This window comes from Lygodium microphyllum, chromosome 15 (genome assembly GCF_053477565.2).
Source record: "Lygodium microphyllum isolate KBCC chromosome 15, Lygodium_microphyllum_v1.1.10, whole genome shotgun sequence".
NCBI classification, from domain to species: domain Eukaryota; kingdom Viridiplantae; phylum Streptophyta; class Polypodiopsida; order Schizaeales; family Lygodiaceae; genus Lygodium; species Lygodium microphyllum.
The window spans coordinates 147,846,687-147,860,853 of NC_141149.1; positions in this window are offsets into that span (position 1 = coordinate 147,846,687).

Sequence of the window (14,167 nt, forward strand, 5' to 3'; positions counted from 1 at the left end):
GTATATCTTGAATTATATATAAGCTAACATTTCCAAAATCGATAGATGATTGATGATCTTCTCCTCATTTAAAAAACCAAGGTAAACTTTGGTTATCAATTTGCTAGACCTTGTAATAAGTATCCATCAAACCATTTTCAAGTCTTCAAATTGAGGATATTTGTATTTGGAGTCATATGATTTTGAGTCTCTCATCTAGGTTGAAAAGGAAATGCTTTTGATAAAAGAAGAAAGAAGAGTCTTCTAGTGAAGGTAGGAAAATAAGAGAAACTAATTTGCAAAAAGAGTTGTGATACTTTACATAAGATAATATCAACCATGTTCTTAATCAAGCATACTAAGTTAAGTTGAATAGACATGACTAGAACATATATTAGCTTATGAAGTAGTACTTGAGGTTGTTAAATATGTTTGCCATAAAATGTGTGATTATTGAAATATGGGTAAACTTATAGTTAGATTATATCTACCTTTATCTTGGCTTGCAAATAAATTATTCATATTCTCATAGTATCCAAAACAACCTCCTGATTTGAGGGAAGTTCTATTGTAAATTTTACATATTATCTAGAAATTAGTTTTTGCTAGATCAATGCCTTGTACGTGGAAGTTGAAAATAATATTATTATCAAGTTGATGCAAGTCCCTCCTTTAATGCATAAGTATCTAAGGTGGAGAAGGATATTAAGGTCTAAATAGAGGTCATGGATGTGTAACTTTCCACTAGTACCATTTCTACCAAAATGAGTCCAATCTTCAATGATTTCACCTCAATGGTGGTGTGAAACTTTGGTGAAAACAATGGTCTAAAGATACCAAACCTAAGAGGACATCAATATAGATGAGAAATACAATTATCTAGAACTCCCTCATGTATCCTTAAAGATGAATGAGCTTTTTAGCCTAATGCAATATAAAATTTCACCCTATAATAATCCTACTCAAACTTCATTACCTTGAGAGATTACGCTCCAACATGAAGATTAAATGATGGAGTTTCAAGGTCCAATACTCCCTTAGACCTTAGCTTAGACATGATGAGACCTACACCCTTAGAAGATGCACTCATCAAAATTCAACCACTCGTTAAAATGATGAATTCCCATGCAACATATCCCCATAGAAGACAACACCTTGAATCTTATCTGGAAGAAGATCATTCAATGAAATTCAATATGGATCAAATCTCAAGTTTATTCTCTCTAGGGCAAAGGAGGAGGAGGGGTAGAACGGCATCACTCATAAATTTTCACCCCATAAGAATCCTACTTAAATTTCATTACCTTGAGAGATCACACTCTATTATGATAATTAAATGACATGTGACAAGAGTTTATCAAGGTCCCAATATTGCCCTAGACCTTAGACTGGACATGATGAGACCTACATCTTTGGAAGAAGCACTCATCAAAAGTCTACCACTCATCAAACAGATTAATGTCCATTCAATATAACCCATAGAAGAGAAAACCTTGAATCCTATCTTGAAGAATATCATTCTATGAAACAAAGGATGGATTGAATCTCAAGATTATTTTCTTGAGGGGGGAGGGGGGAGGGAGTGAAGGGGTCACTCATAAATATCTAAGCATATCACGTGGGTTTAAAAGGAGGAATTCACCAATTGTATAGAATTGGGTGTGTTTTATTACAAGAAAAATCAAAGTTAAGGGTATTTCTAAATAAGCCTAGAATGCATGTGATATAAAGGGTTACATATAATGAACCTCTTGAGATTATTCTATGGAGGGAGCAAAGAACTCGCCTAGGAGAAGATTTGCTTGTTTCCATTGCAATGAGCAAGGACATTTTCAAAGAAGAACAATGATATTTACCAAAGTGACTTGATGGGATGTGAAAATGTTACTTCTATTGGAGTGTAAAAGAACGCACAAGCATCCCTTGCTTCCAAGAAAGCACAAATGAGCCACTGATTTAAAAGCCCATTTAAGCACAATAGTTGTGGCTAAGTTTGATGGAAGCAAGGGTTGATGATCTTGTATGGAGGATTTTTAAAGAAATTAGAGCTTGAGAGAGTTTGTTCTTGTAGGGCAACCTCTTTTTTTAAGGAGGAAGATGAAATGCATATAGCTTAGTACAGTAAAGCCAAGGATTTTTTGGTTTGCAAAAGCATAACACCCTCTCCCTAATTCTTACTGAGCATTCACCATCCCCTCTAAATGTATGTAAAGACACTCCCCATTACCAAGCACACACAACCATCCTCTAGTTTTAGATGAGAACGCAAGTCCCAGAGGCATTGTTGCAATAAGAGGTTGAGATAAGGGTACTCTTATATGTAGAAAATTTGTGAAACTACCAAATATTTGCCTTATGATCTCTATTTGAAACTTTTCTTTTGAGAAAGGATTAATCTAAGCCCTCAATGCACCACTAATGTGGCTTGAAACTATTGATCAAATGATCTCTTGACCACATATCACTATTTGAGTGCTAGCTCCATCTATGCCACCACCATTGTCACTGCCAACTTGATGTAAGTAATGAGATCAATATAAATACAAATGAGAAGGAAAAAACCATGATTCTATTAGGTAACCAAAATAGTAATACATTGTAGAGCAAACTTTTGATATCCTCAACTCAATTTGTTTCATATTATAAGCATTGCATTGCTATACTCTCTTATTACCAACGTACTTTGTTTGTGAGTGATATATTTATGCTATCAATTGATTCCTGTATAATGTTAATCAAGCTCCGAGAAACAGTGTTCTAAGCATTGGTATAATGTACTTGAGATATTTTTCTAGCCTTGGAGTAGGATGGTCCTCGAGGGTAGACCGTGTGACCACTAATAGTGATGTGGATTGATTAAAAGATATCTAGCATCAAGACGAAAGATAGGTGGAGAACATAACCCAATCCTATGTTGAAAGATATGAAAAATGATGTATGCTCTAGGAAGAGATGCTCCATATCCCATAAGCATAGTGAGGACAGTGGAACAACCCAAACACTACATAAGCATGTACCAACTAGCTCTTAATCCAATGCAATATCATTGTACTTTTTGTCCCTTCAGTCAAGTGTCATTGTCTAGACACACAAGATTATTCTTATGAGTCAAGCTACCATCTTGGAATCTAATTCACTTGTGTGATAGTCTCTCCTTCTTGTCTATGTTATCATGATTTTTCTTTTTCTCTTCCATTTGCCCTTCCATTCACCATATCCATACTCTAGATTCATGCATTCTAACATGGTATCAAAGGGCATGGCCCAGCATGGCTACGCCCCAAGGAGGTCAGTCATAAATATATCTATGTATCATGTGAGTTCAACATAAAGAATTTTTAAAATACCATTTTTACACATTTTTTACATATAGAAGAGTCCCATATAAAGGGGTTACTTATAGATGGAATTGAAAAGGGTTATGTTTTATTAAGGGAAAATTCATTGATAAGGATATTTATAAATCGGTCTTGAATACACGTGATATAGATGGTATACATATAGTGAACTACCTAGACTAAGGGGGGGCTAAGCTCATAAAAAATTTCATTAAGCTCCCCTTCATCTTTGGTTAGTTCATTGTCAGCTCATGAGTTCATTTCTTACTCCAACTCCACTCTTTTCTTCATGGCAGCCATAGCTAGCCTACACCTACCCTAGTTGGAGCTTTCAAATCTCTCAAACTAGGGCATATCTCACTAAACTTTCCTCTGTGGACCTCTTTTTCTACTTAGGAGGAAACTTCTTGTCACTTCAAATATCAAAATTTTCCTTCTTTGAGCTTAGCATTACATGAATTCATCATCAATGCATGTTCAACACCTGCGCATATTCCTACGGCCTGCTCTCTTTGCACGCAATGTGATTGTCAATGAGCTCATAGGGAAATTGAACCTCCATACCTAAGATCTCTCCAATCAAACGGTTTTCAAAATGGTCATCTCTGTGAGTTGCAATCTGTGAAAAACCAAGCCCTTGTCCTGAAACCCTAAACAAGAAGCTACAACCATTTGGGTTGAAGCTCATAAAACACTTCATTTTGTCACTCCTCTTGGATCATTCAAGTGTTTGTCACTCTAATTTGGTGCTCCACTCAGTTCCCAACACTTCAAATTAGTAAGGAGGGGAGAAATCATCTCAACATCGAGTTCTTCAAAGCATAGTATCTTTTGATACTCATTTTAGTGCTTCCTATCAAGGACAAGGAATACATACTGCTATCAAACATCCAAAGGCTCTTCAAACTCAAGCGATCATTGTAGAGGATTTTGATGCTACAAATGACATTGTTGATGTCAAAAATGAATTCAAAGAAGAGTTACTTAAAGTTGATATTGAAATAACGGATGACAAGTTTATTGAAGCAATCATTGACACATCCAAGAACAGCTCATTTGCTAGTTTTACTTCACATGAAAATTTTAATGTGGAATGCCCAATTAATTGAATCCCCTTGTACTAAGCCTCAATCTCATTGTAAAGGGATAGACACTACCCAAGTATACTTGCGGTAAGACCTTGTTCAAAATGTTTGAACTTGAGAAAATAGCCAAATTCAATGGTGAAGGCTTTCACACCTAGAAAGAAAAGACAATGTACCATCTCATGAGAAAAGACCTCTGGGATCTAGTTGAGGATGATATAGGTGATGCAGATGGCAAGAAGGAAGATGATGAAGACGGGCTAAACAAGTCTAGTTTTAGAGAAAAGAGTGGAAAAAGATGAACAATGAGGCTCTAGGCATCATTGCTTTGGGACTATCTGATGATGTATTGCACCATATCTTTGATATCATTTTTAAACTAAATTTTTTCATTTATTTAGATAAAAGTTTTGATATTTCTAATTGATGGGTTCGGACTGATCACAATTAGTGAGAATTGATCTTATATTCATTTCTAATCCACATAAATCCTAGAATCACAACAAAATCCCCAAAATTTATCATTTCTATGAAATGACTAGGCTGCCTATGAGCTAGTCTGCTGGGCCATGTCATCATGTGGGGGGGGGGAGAAAGCAACCAAGTGTAGGAACTCATCATTTGAGGGGGAGTGTTGAAAGATATGGCAAATGATGTATGCTCTAGGAAGAGATTCTTCATATCCCATAAGCACAGTGATGAGAATGGAACAACCCAAAGGCTACAAAAGCATAGACTTGGTTGTTATTTCAATGCAATGTCATTGTACTTTTTGTCCCTTGAGTCTTAGTGTCATTGTCTGCGCACACAACATTGTGTTTATGAGTCCAAGCTTCCATCTTGGAACCTAATTCACTTGTGTGACAATTAGTCCTTCTTGTCTATGTTATCATGAGTCTTCTCTTTCTCTTCTATCCGCCACCATAGCCATGCTCTAGATCCATGCATCCTAACATCCTAGTGATTCCTTTAGTGGGGATGAAGGGTTAGATGTTGGCAAAAACATTACCAACTAGCTCAGTGCCTTTTTAGCCACCTAGGATGAGATATGATCCCTTGCAGTATACCTGATGAGAGACAACAAGACTAGACTACAGCTAATAGTGAATTAATTTTTTTTACCTGATGAAATCAATGTTAATGAATAACTCTTTAGCTATTATTTATAAAGAAAATGTTTTGGATTATTAGTTGGTATGTCATGCTTACATGAATGGTTTTATGAACTTGTGTAATACATTAATCAAGAAGGCTAATTAGTTATATATGTCAAAATTGTATGGCAACATAAATTGTTTAGATAACAAAAGCTTGCTAGATGAGTGGGTGGAAAGGGGGTGGATGATGATCTCAACATTTGAATTCTATGAATAAGTGGATTCAATTAGTCTAATATAATTTTAGGTTATTATTTAATACTACCTACAAGGTAGGACATTATTTTAGGACAATGTAGTGTAACTATGTTATAAGAAAGGGGTTCATACATCCCTCCCATTCATTTACACTCTCATTCAACTAAGTAAAGTGTTGTTTACTCTTGTCTTTTAGAGATTGCCAATAGCCAATCTCTTTCAAAGAGTTGCTAGATTAAGATTGACCTTCAAAGTTTAGGTGTACCCTCAGGTTGTAGCCCTTTGGATTAAGATTTGATGCGTCATCACCATAAGGTATACTCAAAGTTCACTCAATCAACTAGATCCATGCATCTTATGCAACCAAAATGGTGTTGTTTATATCTAAGAAGTTTTTACAACATTATTAAATGTTGCCTCCCTTAACTTTGCTAGAAATTGGTATCTTTTTCCTTTGGGTGACAACACACACACACACATGTTTTGAATTGCGAGAGCGGGAATGGGGTGAATTTTGGGTATCGACATAGTGTAACATGTGAAGCTACTTTAAGTGTTTTGTTAAAGGTAATTATAGACATAGATGACCTTACTAAGACTACCATGTCTTGTGATAAAGAACTGCTCTTCAATAACTAAGGACCGCAAGATCTACCATGTCTTGGGAAGATGTGTGGTACGTATCTCTACTGAATATCTCTAGACGAATTAACAGCTTACCCTAAGGTTGGATGGCGAATTAACCCCTACCCTAATGGTTGAAAAGAGGATACTTAATATCAAAACGACTTTTAATGCAAACACGAAAGCTGGAGGCACAAACATGCAAGAAAACGTCTGAACGCTTGCATTTGAAACAGCATGCATTTCCCAGGCGGCCTTGGTTTCTCATTATTTTGATTCAATGATGATATAATTTCCAGAGTATCAGACTTACTGTTGGATATGGCCACTGGGAATGTGATTTCCACCAGTGCTTGAGAAGTGAAGTAGTCGAAACGGGAAGCTTACCAGCCCGCCTCTTCCTCGCGATCTCATCCCTCATACCAGCCAGTCTACTGCGATAATTCTGCTATACAATCAAAATAACAGATTATGATTAGCGCGGAGATACATATGCGTACCGCATAGAAGTGGTTAGCCCGTCTAAAACAGAAGTGTTTCCATGCCTGTTTGAGCTCCATCTTTAATTCTTTCCTTATGCTCTCCGCGAGCCTCCTCTCGTCATCGGTGGGAAGTAAGGAGTCAATTAGTCCGCTGGTGTTGGGCTGCGTGCGATGAATTGCATGAATAAAGGAGCTGTCTTCGTTACAAGTATTCGTGCATTCGATCTCTTCGTCAGCGAGTAACTCATCCTCATCGTCGGACATCATCAAAGCCTGGCTAATTTCCGTCTCAACCGCCTCTGGCCCTGCAGTACGAGTGATATAACGAGCACGAACATTTGGCTTCATTACACGAGTAATCGCAACGAATCAGATGAATGACGTAAGTGCCACGTACCGGCAACAGCGAAGAAGGCTTGCCGGAGGTCGGCTAGAGCGGTGAGGGCCTCGGTGACATGGACGTGCATGTGGTCGCGGAGCTGCTCTCTGAAAGTTTGGAGCAGCAAGATGTAGCTCACCTAGGAAAAAACACAGAGAGAGAGAGAGGCCCAGGGGGCGATTAAGTCTAACAGCTTTCAAGAGGTTAAATAAACAAAGTTCTATGACGCCCGATAAGATAAGTACCATGAAGTGGTCGATGTGCTCTTCGTCGGGAGATGGCGGAGTGTCGTAATTGCATGATCGCCTGGCCGCTCTCTCATGCCAGCTCTTCCTGTCGATCTGCACATTTCTCATAAGCTGATCACCATCATCATCCCTCGTATTGCTCTGGCCCAGTATTGTACGCTCGTCGTTAGCGCCCACGGCAAGGCACGCCACGTGGGCTTCCAGAAGAGTCGCGAAAAGCGGGTGCGACACGATGTGTCCATCTTGGGCATGCTTCATCCACTGATAATCATCCTCACTGCCTGCAATAACTGAGGGGTTTTGGTTCATACTTCTGCTCTTCATATCAGGAATTAGGTTATCAGTGTTCACTGTTCGGCGGCTCATTCCATACTGTGTGTGAGAATCTTCGGACAGATAAGTGCCGGCCTGATTTCGCTCTCTGTGACTGAGATTATTAATGTTCCAAGGCAAGACGTCTGATCTGGAAGCAAAACTAGCTGAAGCGGGTCGAAGATCAAGGCTGCTCCTTGGCGGCGCATTGCCGTAATTCATACACTGATACATTGTAGAATTCGTCTTGTCGTGATCATGCCGTGAATATCCTGCTGCATGCGACATCGTATTCACGCAAGTCTTCAAACGCTTGCCCAAATTACAGTCTCTGGGATCTTCCATGATACTAAGTGTGAGCGACAGCTAGCGCTTAAACAATGGTCCGCCAAGCTGGGCTCAACAAAGGAAGCTACTTCAATGAGGGATGCCAACTATGAACCTGAAAGGACGATCACGATATAGCCATGCCTTTTACGCACAGAGAGAGAGAGAGAGAGAGCCTGCTGTCTGATCAGAGGCTAGGTTCGTCCTAAATCTGTCAATGTCCTAAACGCATAGTACAATTATGAGAAGACAGTGGTCGTCACCTTCACATTGACAATAACAACCACGGCACCATATCGTTTACGCATATCAAAATTATCCTAACATGATTGATCGACATGACTCTTACTCTATTAACTGTAGCAAATACTAAGATCGAACGTATGGACAGAGAATACAACTGCTTTCTTATTTCAACTACACAAAACATCAAAGTTCAAACTGCATTCCCTTCTTATTACCTATCAATCCACGGGTAGAAGTCCTTTCGCAAACAATGACCTCTCTCACGACATGCCCATGCATGCTCCATGGACGGTCGTACTACCCCTCAAGACCCCCTCCTTACAGCTACAACGCACACCTTTTTGGATGCATTCATGTGTATGTGAGCTCTAGCCATCACTATTATATAGACGCGCCCTAGTTGATCATATAGATGAATGCATATGTGAGCTTTCATGCAAAGGCCACATCGAGAATTTCAATTTAAGCTGGATACTTTCGTTGCATTTAAAGCTAACTTTCACATCCTTGCAATCGCCCTTAGGACACCTTTGTACATTGATCAAATAATCCATACACAAGGAACCATAGACACAAAATTAGATAGGAAATAGACCTATATTTGGTAAATGTACAAATTTTCCTAGTTAATACCTAGGGGATTTTTTATTGAAACTAGGTTTTTAAATTTACTAGATGATTTCACATTAACAAGTAAAATAAGGTTTTAGATGGTGAAGTGAGATGACTTTCTATATAACATCCAATGTAGCCATGTTTAGTAGATTAAAATATCAAGTTCTAACTGCTAAAATAAGTGTGCATAGTCAATTAGAGCAAATTTGTATAGTCATGCTTACATAACCAAGTAACACGCATCCCAATTCATAGACTTAACTATTAGCCATGTAGAACAATGTCATCTCAAATAAGACAATGTGAATTTACACTCGAAACAAATATGTTTGTATGTATCCAAAATGTACATATACTCTAAGATATGCATTATGCCTCCATATGCAATTGGATTAATTTTAATTCCCACACACATGTCACAAAAGGTCTCTGTCTCTCTGTCTCTGTCTCTCTGTCTCTGTCTCTCTCTCTCTCTCTGTATCTTTCTCTCTCTGCTCTGTCTGTGTATTAGGATTTCTGATTCCATTATGTATTGCATTTTGTAAATCATCAATGGGACGGTCGTCGGACTAGAATCAGCCGACTGAGCGCGTCTGCCAGCGCGTCTACATTTTCGTGTAGACGCAGGTATAGACACAAAGAAATATTTTCTCTCATTGCATCTGAGGACGCGTCTCAGAGCGCATGTGCTCTGCAGTCTATACGCGATGATACACGCACGCGCCAGAGCATTGACCTGGAATATGCGTCTGACATCGCGTCTATATTGCATCTCAGATGCGAATATAGACGCCCTGGATAGAGGGTTGACTTTAGGAACGCGTCTGAGAGCGCGTCTAACCTGCAATTTAGACACGGTCATACACACGCCAGCACTCCCAGCTCTAATAAAAAATAATATATTTTTGCAATGATGAATGTGACCAATCCCATGTTTGTGTTTATCAGTTTTCTTGTTTATAAGAAGCATTAGCACTTAAGTTTTATGCTCAATGTCTAAAGAAAGCTCTTTGAAAATGTTTAGGTATGGATGAAGGTAATATATGATTTTTTGTATGCAAACAAATTTGTATTTTTCCTGTGTTTTTTTTGCAGATGTCGTATCCTGGTTCATCTAGCAATGACCTGGATTTGGATCGCATGAATGATACATTGGCCTCATTCGGTAGGGGGGTCAATGCATTTTTTGGAGGTTTTCCTAGTAGGGAAGACTTCATGGGAGAGATGACTAGACACCTTGGCTACTCTCCCACAGCAGACGAGGTGTTCAGCGTCATGTCTGGAACGCCTTTGACGTCTTTGCCTGGCACTACTTCCCAAACTCCAATTGCAGGTACTCCACATGCAGGTACTCCAATTGTAGGTACTCCACATGCAAGTGCTCCACGTGCAGCACCTGTACGTGCATTGACTGAAGCACAAGCGTCAGCCGACGCATGTGCATCTGCAGAAACACGTGCATCCAGCGAGGCAGAGGGTAGTCGACAGAGAGAGAGGAGAGAGAGTCGAGGGGGAGGACGAGGCTTGTGTGGGGGTTGCCTAGGAGGTGGTGAGCAATCACCCTCACCAATAGATCACGTAGAGGAGCATGTATGCTACTACTATAGAGTTACAGTTAGTGGTGGCATCTTCCATGATGATGAAGGAAGGGATGTAATGGCGTACATGAGGAGCGTCGTGCATACGACGTATAAAGATTGTTTCATCTACTTTAAAAATCAGAAAAGCAGCTTGTGGCAGGAGGTATTGAGGGCAGTCTATAGGAGGTACCCAAATCCTGAGGGTCAGCGATTCTCGGATTATTGGGGACACACAAAAGTGAGGAATTTGCTTCACAACAAAAGATCCCGCCTCATGACACATGCCAGGGACTCACTGCGGAGGCAAGAGGAGGGGCATGGAGCCTATAGCCAACCACCTATGTGCCACCGCATAGAGTGGAAGAAAGCCAAGAATAAAGCAGCAGAGAAAGTGAAGAGTCACCAGCACACAGAGACGCGACAGATCTAAATGGAAACCATGGGATCGTCGCATTACGGATCGGGCGGCAGAGAGTCGTGGGAGGCAGAGTTTGTAAGTATATTTTGATTTCTAGTTTCTTAAAATTTATATTTCTTTCAATTCTTTATATAATTTGCTCTAATACATTGTGTCTCATAATTGTTTGTATATATCATAATTTTTTTGCAGACTACTATCGTTGGTAGGATACCTACTCCTAGAGAGGTAGGTTACCATCGAGGCTATAACCGCGCAGCCACATGGCTTCACTTCTATGAGGAGGGTCTCATCACTAAGGACCAATACAACCAGGCTATGAGGATTCGACAACCAGAGGATGTATGTTTTTCTTACTTTCCTATTAAAAGTATAGCTAATTATAACTTTTTATCCACCATGTCTACGTAAGCAACCTTGATCTTTTGTGTGTATAGGCGAACCCGGATGTGGAGCATAGCAAGGAGGGGGATAGCGACGCTAGTAGCCATGGTGGTACTAGCGAAGATGTTTCTTCTTCAGATTCGTAGAGGAGCACCATACCTCTTCTATGGCCTTGTTTTCTTGTATATGTATTATCCATCTTTGAGCCTACTGCTTGCGGCCACGCTTTAGGTCGCAAGCACTTAAACTTCCCATGTAAATGCTTTTGCTCTATAATGAATACATGGATTTTTATTTTCAATTCTCGTGCTTTTAGATCCATTGTCTTTTTCCCAAATGCACAATCTGATGTATGGGAGGGAAAAAAAAAACCAGAGAGCATCCTGGTTTTTTTTTTCTAGTTCTGTTTTGCGCATCTATCCACGCGTCTAAATTGCAGAAAATGCACGTTTATAAGCGCGCCTACAATGCAGAGTACACGCGTTAGATAATTCAAATTTTAAAAAGAAACTAAATATCTTTAAAAAAAGGATTTTTTGTTTTCCATTCGCGTCTACGGGTGATTGTAAAAGTGTGTCTATGAGCATGTCTATATGCCCGTCTAACTGCCAGATAGACGCGCTAATAGATGCACAAAATAAATTAAATAAATAGTAATTTTGGTTTATGATGCGCTTGTATTCACACATGTATATGTGCGTCTATTGCGCGTCTATTTTTGCATGTAAATTCGTTCATACATGCGATTATAGACGCGACACTGTAGACGCGCCCGTAAGATTTTCTCTATATTAAAAAATCGCGTCTAAAAGTGCGTCTATGAGGCCTTTTTGTTGTAGTGCGTCCTATAATTCCTTATTGAATGCCCTAAATCCCTTGCATTCATGAAGGAGGGAGGGGATGCCATGTGTCAGCGAAAATGTGGCTTTTCAATCACTTAATATAACCACCCTAGTTTATGGACCATGTGCCATAGCCATCATCTTCAAGTTTCCATATGCTTAGGAGTAGCTAATGTTAGTTATTTAAGAAAAATGTTATTATAATATGATATTATTTATTCTGATGGATGGGTGTGCCCTTGTTTATAAGGCGTCCAAATAACTTTTACTCATTGTTTTTGCTTGTCCTAATGCTAGATATATTGTGCACTTGAGGAAACATTTCAAGCATTGCGTTCATCGAGTTGAATGGGTGAGATTTTGTTTTAATGTGAAAAGGAAATATCCACAATGTCTTAAAAATGGTATTGTATTTTTTTTATCCTTGGGTGTTTGGTGTGGCGTGTGGTGGCGCTTCTTCCTTCTCCTTCTTCCTCTCCTTGGTAAGTTACCCTTCCTTGATGCTTGCTTACTGCTTCTTCTTGTTCTCCTCTCTCTTGTACTCTCTTTCTTCCTCTCCTTGGATTTCCTTTTTCCCTTCTTATGTGTTTGAAATGAAAGAAGAGGTGAGTCATGAGGAGATGAGGCATGAAGAGACTAGGTGAGGCATGAAGAGATTGCATGTCGGCTAAACTCAAGCTTCAAAACTGCAAAAAACGCGGGAAAGGAAAGGCGCAGTTTGAAAAGAAATGATTTAACTATGGTTTGAATTTTGACGTGTGCGCTTATTTTGGCGTGTATATGCGCGTCTATTGTTCATGTAAATGTGAGTATAGATGAGAAAATAGACGCTAATATAGACACATACATAAACGTGGATATAGACGCGCATTTAGGCTTTATCATAATTTTTTGTTTTTAAGATAAGTTTTGATAGTGAATTCTTATCATAAGTTTTAATGTATTTCTGATGAGTTTTGTGTATTTAAAATTGAGATCTTAGAATAGTTAATACGCTAGCTTGAGGTTTTTATGTAAACATATGAATGATAAATATTTTGATGTTGTCATGAATTAGGTTTAATCATATCGTCGTCATCACCTAGTGCGGTGCATGTTGATGAGTCAATGAGCACATCCTCAAGTGAGGATGAAACATTACGTCTTCATAATCGAGATGCATGGCTACGACAAAAAATTAAATGCATGTGTGATCATTGTCGAGGGTGTATTTTTCGAGCACGTCGAATTGCAATGTCACACCTCAACTTGTATGGAAAATGGGACCAAGAAAAATCACCGGTATTCATTTTTTTTTTACCACTAAGATTGCAAGTCTATGTTACTCAATATATATCAACGTACATGAAACTCCCTTTTGTGGTTGAGCAGGATGCGGTGCCACATTCTCAGATGCTCCCTCCCGGGCGTCGAGAGGCTGCAAAACGTTGACGCGAGGAGGCAGAGTCTTCAAGAAGAATAGAGACTCACGACCATGATAGTAGCCCTCATGAAATGCCCCATCAAGTCGTAGAGGATGAGATTTTGGACAACATGGTACACCATCTATTTTCACAACCGGTTTAGGGAGAATGTCACTCTACGAAGCCAGATGATCCACTATACATAGCATCATCTACTCCGTTATATGAAGGTTGTACGTACTCCGTTCTTCGTGCGTCCCTCGAGATACTTAACTTACAAACAATTTATGGATGGAGTAATGTCAGTTTGGATGCGTTATTGAAGTAGGTATCAATTTAGTTTGGCTTATGAATCATAATATTAATTGTTCTATTTTGAAATCAGATGGACATTTACTTAGAGCCTTTGGTTGAAGAGTTAGAAATGTTATGGGAAGGTATTGAGGTACAAGATACAAGTGCATCGGCATTCTCTAGAGATTTCACATTGAAGGCCATGTTGTTGTGGACCATGCATGACTTTCCAGGATACGGAGAGTGTTCAGGGACA